This window comes from Maniola jurtina, chromosome 18, assembly GCF_905333055.1.
Source record: "Maniola jurtina chromosome 18, ilManJurt1.1, whole genome shotgun sequence".
Classification (NCBI taxonomy): Eukaryota; Metazoa; Arthropoda; class Insecta; order Lepidoptera; family Nymphalidae; genus Maniola; species Maniola jurtina.
The window spans coordinates 11,630,476-11,641,536 of NC_060046.1; the positions used below are offsets into that span (position 1 = coordinate 11,630,476).

Genomic DNA, 11,061 nt, shown 5'->3' on the forward strand with positions numbered 1-11,061 from the left:
TCGAAGACAGGAAATAATTAATTGGACGTAATATTATTCTTTGTATAGATGCGGGCGCTATTTTGCGGAAGTCCATGTTTTATACAAGGAACCAAAAGCTTAATTTGCTATTATCCGCTAAACCAAACAAATCTGTATGCGACATGCACCGCCCGCCCTCCCACTGCTAAACCTGCAGGAAAGGCCAGCCACCAAGCAAGCAATACGCACCACCACCATGCAGCATCACATAAATTCAAACACCACTCGACGCACGGATTATAACAAATTAAGCTTTTGGCTCCTTGTATTATTATTATTCAAAAGCCGCTCACTGATAAATATCGGTCGTCTGCGTTAGGTGAAAGAAAAACTGTTTGGGACAGCACGTAGGCGTTATATTAAAAAGAATTGTATTTGTAAGCGTTGAACGCTCTGTAAAGCGTTAGGCACAATATTTTTTTCTCTTTTTTCATACAAATAAAATGCAAATAGAATGGATATAGTATTGGCAGGCATAGAAAACATATTGTTTTCTTTCCTGCAAATAACATTTAAGGATCAATGTAAACAATAATAATATTATTTGACGATAAAAATCTACTAAGCAGGGATATTACTTATAATGTACCTATTAGATAATTATTATGTCGTTACTGTTCTCAAAATAAGGGTTAAAATAACAAATTATCTGGGTTCGTTCTCAATCCATAATAACTATTATTTTACTCTGAAGTTTTTTATAACAACCATAATATACCTTATTTCTCACTAGATGAAGTCCGCGACTTCATCCGCAATTTCGGGTTTTCATATTCCCTGTGAAGTGTTTGATTTTTCGGATAAAAACCGGCCAAGTGCGAGTTAGACTCGCACACCGAGGGTTCTGTACTCAGGTTTTTTTTTCAACATTTTGCACGATAAATCAAACACTTTTATGCATAAAAATTAAAAAAATCTGTTCTAGAATGTACACGTAAAGCCCTTTCATATGATACTCCACTTGGTTTAGTTATCTTGCTTTGAAAATTGAAAATATTAATTCTTTGCCCATGAACACATTTTAATCTTTTTTTGTGATGTAACCACAAATTCGCGTTTTTCGGATTTTTCCTTTACTTGTGTCATAAGACCTACCTACCTGCCAAATTTCATGATTTTATATCAACGGGAAGTACCCTATAGGTTTTCTTAACAGACACACCAGTCGGACAGACGGATAGACAGACATACAGACAGATAAGGGTTCCGTTTTTCCTTTTGAGGTACGGAACCCTAAAAATAGAGGACACAAAAAGTGTATAATATAATTAATAGGTAAGGACTTAACCATTCATCTTTTACCATCGTGTTAATATCGTAAGTAAGCGCAGAAGTTGTTAGTTCAATTAAGAAGCACTAATTTAATTAAACACCGAACTAGAAACACATTACACTAATGTAGAGTTTAGTTAACCATTAGTATAAGGTTAAATTGTACATATTAACGAATTAATTAGCAAGCTAAAGCTCCTTAGCATAAACGTGGTATGAACTAAGTCTCATTCAATTAATGGATTCCATTAACACGAATAGATTGAATTCTACCATAGCCAAGCTAATATACTAGTAATATACTCTGTTCGCACCTGAAGGTGTGGCGCTTTATTCACTGTATTTGCTATAAAATGTTTTTCTATTCTAAGAATAAAATAGAATACTATTTTATCTTATCGTGATTATACAAATAATAAATACAATTTAGGTAGCAAAGAGAAATCTTATTGAACATATGAGCAGGTATATGCCAAATTCTCCTACGGGTGTACACCCCACGTGGCGAACTTGAAAGTTACGGTGGCATCTTTGACAAGGTGCAGCGCGTGACAAAGGTGACCATATCTAAGCGAAGAGAGTTTACACAGAGATTAGCGTCGATTCTAATGATTTTCTTAAAACTAAATTTAGAGTAGGTATTTGCATCTTTTTCTTTTTAATATTGCTAAAAAAGGACAGAAAATGATTTTCAAAAAAGATGCTAAATGCACGCTACAAATTCAAACAATAGGCTTATGACTGGCACCTAAAGTCACGAGATTTGACAATTCTAAATTAAATTATGTTTGTCTGTCCTTTTCTATAACATTGAATAGAATAGAATAGATTTTTATTCAAATAAACTTTTACTAGTGCTTTTGAATCGTCAAAATAATTTACCACTGGTTTGGAATGCCGTTCCTACCGAAAAGAACCAGCAAGAAACTCGGCGGTTGCTCTTTTCAACTCAATTTACAATAGTATGCCATACTATATAAGCAATTGCAGCCCCACGCATTGCTGGAGCGATTCAAATCCATGTTTTTTTATCATTTACATAATCTTCGATTGTATAATATGCTTTTGATATATTTTTTAAACTTGTGTAAAGGCAAGTCTAAAATTGACTGTGGGATTTTATTATAAAATATTACATTCATTCCCACAAATGACTTTATCACTTTCCTGAGGCGGAGCGTAAGAGCGTATTAAGTAAGAAAAAAATACGAATTTCGTTCTAAAATTTAGAAATAAAATCAGTACCAATGTTGGTTTAAATAGAAATCGTCTGTCCATGTCGACCTTGTTTATTTAAATTGGCAACTATTGGCGATGGAAACTAATGAAAATCTTAAATCTCTGAGAGTCCCGTTCAAAAGAAATGTGACTGCAATTATTTCGGTTCAAGCTCTTTGCAATAAAAGTAACTATTGCACAATAAATTAGGACGCCTTTAAGTTTTTCAGTCTCAGTCTAGGAAAATATTTAAAGTGAAATCTTCCAATTGTTTCTTTAGGTTTGAGAGCAGTTCTGATCTAGAATTTTAAGTAACTACCTAGTTACGCTAATGGTTAGTACGTTTGACTATTTATGAAAAGGTGCTAGGTTCGATCCAGGATCGGGTCAAACACAGTTCATGGAAGGGTTTTTTTGTATCAGCACCCTGCTTTGGATAGCACGTAAGCGTTCGGTTCTGTGGCTGATCTTGTTCTGGTCGTGTCGATTTGCCGTCCCGGTGGATTAAGTATCAGAGAGTAAAAAACCGGTCAAGTGCGAGTTAGACTCGCGCACCCAGGGTTCCGAACTCGGGAATTTTTTCCGACATTTTGCACGATAAATCAAAAACTATTATACAAAATAATAAATAAAAATCTGTTTTAGAATGTGCAGATAAAGCCCTTTCATATAATACCCCATTTGATATAGTTATCTTGCTTTGAAAATTGAAAATATTAAATTATTTGTTCATGAACACATTACAATTATTTTTTTGTGATGTAACCACAAATTCGCAGTTTTCGGATTTTTTCCTTTACGCTATAAGATCTACCTACCTGTGAAAATTCATGATTCTAGGTCAAGAGAAGTTTTCTCGACAGACACGACAGACAGACGGACAGATAGACAGGCAACAAAGTGGTCCTCTAAGGGTTCCGTTTTTCCTTTTAGGTACAGAACTCTAAAAAGGATAAAGAGCGCGCCTGTGTTTGTGCAAACACTAATTGTGCACTATAAGATCTCTCGCATAGATGGCTAATGTCTGTGCAGATTGGTCCACCGTGACCGAAATTAAAACTTTCGGAACTTTAACAGGGCTCTCTCCGTCACTCGTTTCATACAATCGTAGTTCCAATTTCATTTAAATATTAAGCAACCAAAGTCCATGAAATTTTGCAGACATATTCTAGAAACTAATATCTGTGTCTGTGGTGTTTTAGATTTTTCTAAAAATATTTAGTTTTAAAATTACAGGGGCTCAATGATTTGTATGAAAATTTTTAAGACCGCGTTACTTTGAAACCGAATATTTTAACGGAAATCTGGAAAACCACAGACATAGATATTAGTTTCTAGAATATGTCTGCAAAATTTCATGGACTTTGGCTGCTTGATATTCAAATGAAATTGGAACTACGATTGTATGAAACGAGTGATGGAGAGAGCCCTCTTAACTAAAAGCGAAAATGTACTTAACGTGGATGGCATTGCGGTGTAACTAATTTATAACGGTTCCTACCACAATTGATTCGATTATGTGTATTTCCTCTTTATTTATAAAGATTGATTTTTTTTAATTAAAAATACTACAAATTGCAATAAAGCTCATAGCTGGTCTTAGCTAATTCCCGTATAAATCATGCCCGCGTGGAATGGTGCCAAGAATACTGTCTGCATTTATGGATTAATGTTTTGTCTTTGGATGACAAACTTTTTAGCATACGCTAAGCAGCAAGAACGCGAAGTCACAAGTTTTCTTATTTCTTTAACATTCGCAAAGTTTTCACAGCTACATTGTTTCTGTCGGTTTCTTTGGAACTTAACCGATTTGGAAGATTCTTGGCGAGTTAAGAAGCTTATAATGTTAGCCTTAATATATAAGCTACTATATAATATATTAATTAATATATTAACGAAATACATCAGAAATGTTCAAATTATAAGCAAGATATTACTAAAATTATTTCGTAAAAATAAGCTAAATAAATTAGGATTAGCTTACTTAGGCTTTGTCTTTTTGAGTTCTTATGAAAAACTAGCTTATTCCCGCGACTTTACTCGCGTGAACTACCCAAATTTCAAACCCTTATTGTAGCCCCCAGAGGTTGAATTTTCAAAAATTCTTTATTGGCAGGTGCGTCCTGCATGCCAAATTTCAGCTCAATCCGTCCAGTAGTTGGAGCTGCGTGTTGATGGATTAGTCAGTCAGTCACCTTTTCCATTATAGCCACAACAGCCACAAGAATCGTAGACAAGATATTTATTTATTGTTATCTTAGTGACATAAAACCTTCGTAAGCCCATATTTCCTATTTGTCTCTATTTTTATGTCTTAAATCCTCTTAGCTTGGTAACATTAATTTTCTGAATCGGTTTAGCTTTCAAGAAAATGATGGGAACAATGCTTACAACGAAGAATGTTGGAAAAAGTCCAATGCTAAAAAAATAAAAGAAGCGTTGACTACAACTTAGAAGAAATAGAAAGTTTTTACATTAACCGTATGGCTAAAAGAAAAGTTATTTTTATCTTTCTTTTTATTATTGCTGAAAGCGTTATTTTCAACGGAATTCTAAAAGAATGATGTTCTCAATTCAACGTTACTATTGTGAAATAAATAAATAAATAATAATTAATTACTACTAGCCGATCCCGGCGACTTCGCCCACGTGGATTTAGGTTTTTCAAAATCCAGTGGGAACTATTTGATTTTCCGGGATTTCCGGGATAAAAAGTAGCCTATGTGCTAATCCAGGATATTATCTATCTCCATTCCAAATTTCAGTGAAGGAGTAACAAACATACACACACACACACACACACACACACACACACACACACACACACACACACACACAAACTTTTGCCTTTATAATATTAGTGTGAAGTGTGATTACCAAAGTCATAGAGACCTGCTTGATTCGGGCGGTGCAAGACCATGGCGTGTGGAAGAGACGAAGAGACAAAAATTCCACAGGATACTTAATATTTTATATATATTATTATTAATATATTTAATATCGAGTCATAATAAAATCACTTTTTTATGTAATTTTATAGTTTTATAGGTATTGTTTCAGAAAATACAATATTACGAAAAAAAAGAACCATACCTTAATAAAGCGTATTCGTAGAAAATATAAAGTGTCTACGGTTGTATTTACCTTATGAATGGAACACACGTTTTTGTATCTTGTTTTACAGAATATCTTTATTGAAAATAATAATTAGTGTATTATTTTAGGATACAGTCCTGTTTCTTTTTTATGAATAAATGAATGCATACGTATATTATTATAGTTAAAAAAATGTAATATGTATTAACAACCTTAGCAACCTTTACGTTTAGCTGTTAGTAAAAGGGAATATAACATAGTTAGGAATATTAAAAGGATTTACTTGACTACAATAAGTCTATCTCTATAGAATAAAACGTGCAGGACCATTTACATTATACAGATTTAAGTTAATTCAATGGAACAGATATCGTAATCTAACTTGACAGTTGCGGGCCTAAAAGTAGAACCAAAAAATATTTTGGTCCAGGTTCTAAGAGATTATAAAATAATATGACTTTATCACTACTAAATATATAAATCCTAGCTCTCTTTTTCGCTTTTTCCACATTGAAGACGTAATAAATGTTTATTATTAGTAGTTTTAGTAATAATTTATATTATCTATGATTTTGGACCATTATATTTTAAATACTAATGCTAAAATACGTTTTAGAGCTAATTTTTCTATCGCTGTAAATATACGAGAACCTACTCGAATTCCTAAATTATATGGTACATAGTTAAAAAATTGTCTCGTAAAAAGAGTCATTTTTTTAAATGTACATTATTTTGAACACTTGTAGCCTTTTAAATTGTTACATCTAACTAACTAAATCGTACATACCAAATCGCACGCGTTACGATAAAAATCTGAAATAAAAACCATATTAAAAATACTAGGTTTTTCTAAATACGAATACGGTTCGTCATCCATTCTCGTCCCTGTACCTAAAAGATAATGAATATTCATTTCATCCGCACACAAAAAAATAAACAGCCAAACTCAGCATCCTAATTAAAAATACACAACTAACCTGTAAAATGGAAAGGTCATCGCCGGCTGCGGCAAATTTTACGAGAACAGAACATTGTATTCAACATTGTAGCACTCGCACATTTTTTTTGCACCACTCAGAATTTTTAACACAATATTCACTGTTATAATCACTCACTGGAATTATGATTCTGACAAAGTTCGATCGTAGACAGTTCGTAGCGTCCGTAGCGGTACATAGCGTGCGTAGCGGTCGGCGTAGATCGAGTGACTGCTACGCCGGTATGGGGAACGCGCAAGTCCGGACCAAGATCGGCAAAACTTAATCTAGTAAAACCAAGAAAGTTTCGCGTACTACTGACGATTTGTTTATATTATGATGGTTACGATTTCATTGACTCAAGAATCACTTAAGCAATTAGTTTTTATTAACTATTTCAAATAGATTTTAATACCATACAACCGAATTATGTACCCTTAACATATGTTAAAACTTAACTGCGTTTCAAAGGCTAACTTATTAACATACAGCTCCGACCGCTGGTTCTAAGAACTTCTGAATGTAGCTTTTTGCTATGTCTAGGACATAGCAAACTGGAGGACATAGGACTGGGACAAAGAAAGGATTTTATTTGGAAAACACACACAAACATATATACAGAAACCATTAGAAGAAACTATAGATGGCGCAAAGGCGGCCCTATTGCTATAGCAATATCGTACAGGCGACTTTAGGATTTTGAGATATTCCACAAAAGCGAAGCCAGAATCCAGTATTTGGAAAGAAATGATATCGCAAATTTTATTATTACGTTATTACGCAAAAAAAAATCGTTCCGGGATAAAATAACCGACAAATTAAAAACGCATCCCATCTTAATTGTCTCTTCTCTTTCGTTAAAAACTTCCGTAAGTTTCTTTCACAATTTAACACGCTTCAATTCACAAAAAAGCTCTGGTTAAGTAGACTTAAATTCATAGCCTGAACGCTTCCGTACCATTTTTTTTTCGTCAGAAAGGTAAATCCTCGTTGACATCCGAATCGAATTGCGCGGGACTCCTACCGACTAAAAACCCCTCCTTTCTCCAAGCAATAAATAAGGGTCTTGCCTTGTTGACCTACCATTACTACCGCGTTCTGACTAATCTTTCAAACAAGAAAAACTAAATTAAAATCGGTTCATTAGTTTAGGAGCTACAATGCCTCAGACAGATACACAGGTCGATACATCGGTACTTGACCGATTTTTAAACACTGATTAATCCTTATGCAAAGTCAATTCATACAACTAGGCGATTGAGAAAAAATTAAGACGGTTATTTAGACTTTAGCTGAACTTTACGACAGTCTTTGAAATACGATTCTCCTTAAATTTGAAGTGTCAGCTGGTTTCCGCCGAAACAAGGGTGTCTTTGAGAAAGTTTATTTCAAATAACCAAATTTATGAAGTTTGTATTTTACTAGCTTTGTCCACGTGGACTATACATCCACAAAAGAGGTGAAGTGCGTGCCCGGGATCGAACCCACGCGCCTCCGAATAAAGGGCAAACATCTTAATCCATACTAATATTATAAATGCGAAATTGTGTCTGTCTGTCTGTCTGTCTGCTACGTTTTCACGCTGAACCGATTGTAATGAAATTTGGTATAAACTTGGGATACATCCCGAGGAAGGACATAAGCTACTTTTTATTCCGGAAAATCAAAGAGTTTCTACGGGATTTCAAAAAACCGAACTCCACGCGGGCGAAGCCGCGGGCATCCTCTAGTTATATTATAAATGCGAAAGTGTGTTTGTTTGTTAGTTTATTGGTTTGTTAATTTATCCTTCAATCACGCCGCAACGCAGCAACGAATTCATCTAATTTTTTACCTGGGTAAAGTTGAAGTAATGAGCTACTTTTTATCCCGGATAATCAAAGAAAATCTTAATCCACGTGGACGAAGTCGCGGGCATCAGCACGTCTAATAGAATTAAGAGCAAGTTTCAACTTTCAGCAATTACTCAAGCACTTATAAACTCCGTATGTGCGGAGTTCTGAACTGGTAAATAAATCTATCTAAGTGAATGGTTTCACTGCGGAGCATACCGGCTGACAGATCCAATTCCACAGTAATTGTCTGTCTCCTACTATTCAGTTCTACTTGACTGTCTGCATGTTAAATTCATACTAAGATTATTAATGCGAAAGTGTGTCTGTCTGTCTGTCTACTAGCTTTTCATTGTGCAACAGTTTAACCAATTTTGATGAGGTACAGAGTTAGCTTACATCCCGGGGAAGGGTATAGGCTACTTTTTATCCCGGAAAATTAAAGAGTTTTCACGGGATTTTTGAAAACTAAATCCACGCGGACTTAAAGCTCATTTACATAGGCTGCGTAAGCGTTGCGTAAGCGTAGACGTAACGCGTACCATTGCGTTGTAATGTATGGAACTGTATTAAACATGGCACACCGCTTGCGTAAAGCGTGGACGTATGCGTAACCCGATTTGGGGGTTTACGTGCCTCACTACGCACGTGTAAGCAATTGGTGTCAATCGGATCTTAAACTTGAGCGCTCGGACGTCCGATAGATATCTCGCAAACCGCGTCCCAAACGACGACGGTTAAAACTTATCGGTTGCGGCTATCAGCCGCGGCTTACGGACGCGTCCAATAGTTTGTTTCCGCCCTTAATTACTTTGGTCACAACCCACGGCAGACTATTATACCTTAAGGAAAGACAAAATACACTGCTGATGCTTAAATTCTAGGAACGGCTTAGAAAGCCTTGTCTTGTAACATGTCAGGAGAAAAGCTGTGTGCTGTGGAGTCCTGACAGCTATAATTTCCAAGCAATCATTATGGTACGAAACAGCTGTTGCCTAGCTGTTAACCTATTTGATATTTGATGACATATATGCTATATTTTATAGGAAAAATATTTACCTAAAGGTACATATCTATGCCTAAAGGATGTTATATCAAAAAAGTGGAGGTCTCCAAATTTGTTTTTGCTATTGTATCGCGTGGGGTGTCAAATGAAAGAGGAGAAAATTTTGAGCTTATTAATACAAATATACAACAACATTAAAATATACCAAGCGAAGGAAAAATAATTTAACTTTAATATTTCAGCGTTTATTAAGACAATCGCAGTCGGGTTTTAGTTTTCAACTTTATCTTGTGATCATAAAATTTTATCACCATCTCCTGAAAAAAATAAGATAAAATTAATATAAAAAATAATATATTCTCTCAACGTAAACGCATAACAAGTTTCATCCGAGGTTTAAAAATCCCGAAATAAGGCTACACGTGACTTAAACACGGCCATTTTAGCAACCTCAACATGTCACATCATTAAAATGTACTTATTCTCTTTTGTGTGAGCAAAAGCTGGAAAATCCTAATGTATTTTGAGCATTCGCTAAGCTCGCCGGTTTTTTATTCAAATTTTTGCTTTCCTTTAGGAAGAAAGTGCCCTTTGAAAACTTCAAAGGGCACTTGCTTGCCAAATCTTATAGAAACTATGAAATTTTTATTTGTGAAATAAAGAAATTGGTATGTGTGTGTGTTACACGAGTGCGCAATAAAAGGAGTGTTATGTTTTCACGATTCATGTATATACCTTATGTTAGTTTTTTTATTCTATCATAACCATCTAAATGCCTGATCACATTATATGTATAGGGTAAAAAATTAAAAATCCCTACGAAAATTGTAATAAGCTAGTGGTTAAATAAAGTGCTCAAAAGTACTTCTAAAAGTTGAATTGAATAAAAATATTTTGATTTTGAAAGACACTCAACATACAATAATATAATGAAAACGTTACACTGCTTTTCTTGTGCAGTTGTGTCCAAGACGTACCTAATCCAACAAATTGTACCTACGAGTACCTATATGTGACCTAAATCTTTCCAGTTTCAGATCAACACATAAAATCCTGTTAAAACTAGTAAAAAATGCAACAAAAAACATTTGAAAACATGGTAATATCCATTTAAAGGGACTAACTACATTTATTCAGCTCCATTCGCATTTCGCTGGACGGTTTTCGTTACACTTATAAAGTTCCGTTTCTATCAGCATCGTAAAGCTCTTTTCAGACTACGCTATAATATAATAGCATATAGCATATAGTTCACCGCAAAATAATATCGCGCACCATACATTATTATGGACACGTTCTCATTTCACTGTACGATATATTATTGGCTTACTATACGCTATCCATAATAGTATGGTGCGCGATATTGTTGTCCTATGAACTATAATATACTTTAAGTATGCTATTATATTATAGCGTAGTCTGCAAAGAGCTTAAGATTGTGAAAGGCCGTCATAGCGTGCTATCTCGGCTAAAACGCTTTCAGCGCTGGAAACTGGTCCGATTCCTGGCAGGGCTTCGGAATTTAATAATTTCTAAATTTCTGGTCTCATCTGGTGGGATACTTCGGCCGTGGCTAGTTACCACCATACCGTCCAAGCCGTGCCGCCAAGCGATTTAGCGTTGTGGTAGGTAAAGGAGT

General features: G+C 34.9%; 1 protein-coding gene across 1 annotated transcript in view; it reads right to left on the bottom strand.

Annotated features, from left to right (window-relative positions):
* LOC123874347 overlaps positions 1-6,821 on the bottom strand; it is a 112,820-nt gene extending 105,999 nt beyond the window's left edge. The window contains exon 1 of the mRNA XM_045919618.1: positions 6,585-6,821. The gene's annotated coding sequence lies outside the window, so the exon portion shown is untranslated. The remainder of the gene's footprint in view (positions 1-6,584) is intronic.
* Between the last annotated feature and the right edge of the window lie 4,240 nt (positions 6,822-11,061).